A 951-nucleotide genomic window follows, 5' to 3' on the forward strand; every position below is an offset into this window, starting at 1 on the left:
CCGGCAGCGGAGTTCCGGCGGGCAGGGCGCAGGCGCGGAGGCGGTCCCGACGCGCCACCGGCGGCGGGCGGCGTGGGGCGCTCTTCAGTCCCGCGTTCACGGAGGGTGACCCTGTGGTGCGGAAGCGTCTTTGCCGCCGCCGCCACCAAGCCTCAGCTGTGTGTATCCCGCAGCGGGAGTGAAGCCCAGTGCCTGATGCGAGCTATGTGAAGTTGGTATTCCACACAAAGGCCCTCTAGCTCTGCTGTAACACATACTTCCACTGGAATGCTCCCAAGCTATTTCAGAGCTCACCAATTATAAACGACAGAAGAGATTTAGGTTTTAATCGCCGTACTCCACGGAGCAACGCAGTTAGGAAATGGAGTTTTCCTCTCAAGAGCTTACCTGCTACTGGTGTTCCTTTGGCTCTGTGTTGCTGCCCAGGTAGCAGGTGGCACAGCACTGAAATAAGCCATCTTGGCACAGCCTGGTGAGGGTGCTGCGATTCCTGCCAGACAGACCCACGCTAATTGGGAAAATCCTGAAACTGTGAGGATATTAAACTAAGGTCTTTTAAGAAGTGTGTTCAGTATCTAAAAGACTGAACTATCACAAAGAAGAAGACTTCGTCTACACCATTAAAATCAGAGCTCTACCAAGGCCAGCTATCATAGAATCATAGAATCAACCAGGTTGGAAGAGACCTCCAAGATCATCCAGTCCAACCTAGCACCCAGCCCTAGCCAGTCAACCAGACCATGGCACTAAGTGCCTCAGCCAGGCTTTTCTTGAAGACCTCAAAGGACGGTGACTCCACCACCTCCCTGGGCAGCCCATTCCAATGCCAATCACTCTCTCTGTGAAGAACTTCCTCCTAACATCCAGTCTATACCTACCCCGGCACAACTTGAGACTGTGTCCCCTTGTTCTATTGCTGGTTGCCTGGGAGAAGAGGCCACCCCCCACCTG

The sequence above is a fragment of the Pogoniulus pusillus genome, chromosome 4 (assembly GCF_015220805.1).
Source record: "Pogoniulus pusillus isolate bPogPus1 chromosome 4, bPogPus1.pri, whole genome shotgun sequence".
NCBI lineage: Eukaryota > Metazoa > Chordata > Aves > Piciformes > Lybiidae > Pogoniulus > Pogoniulus pusillus.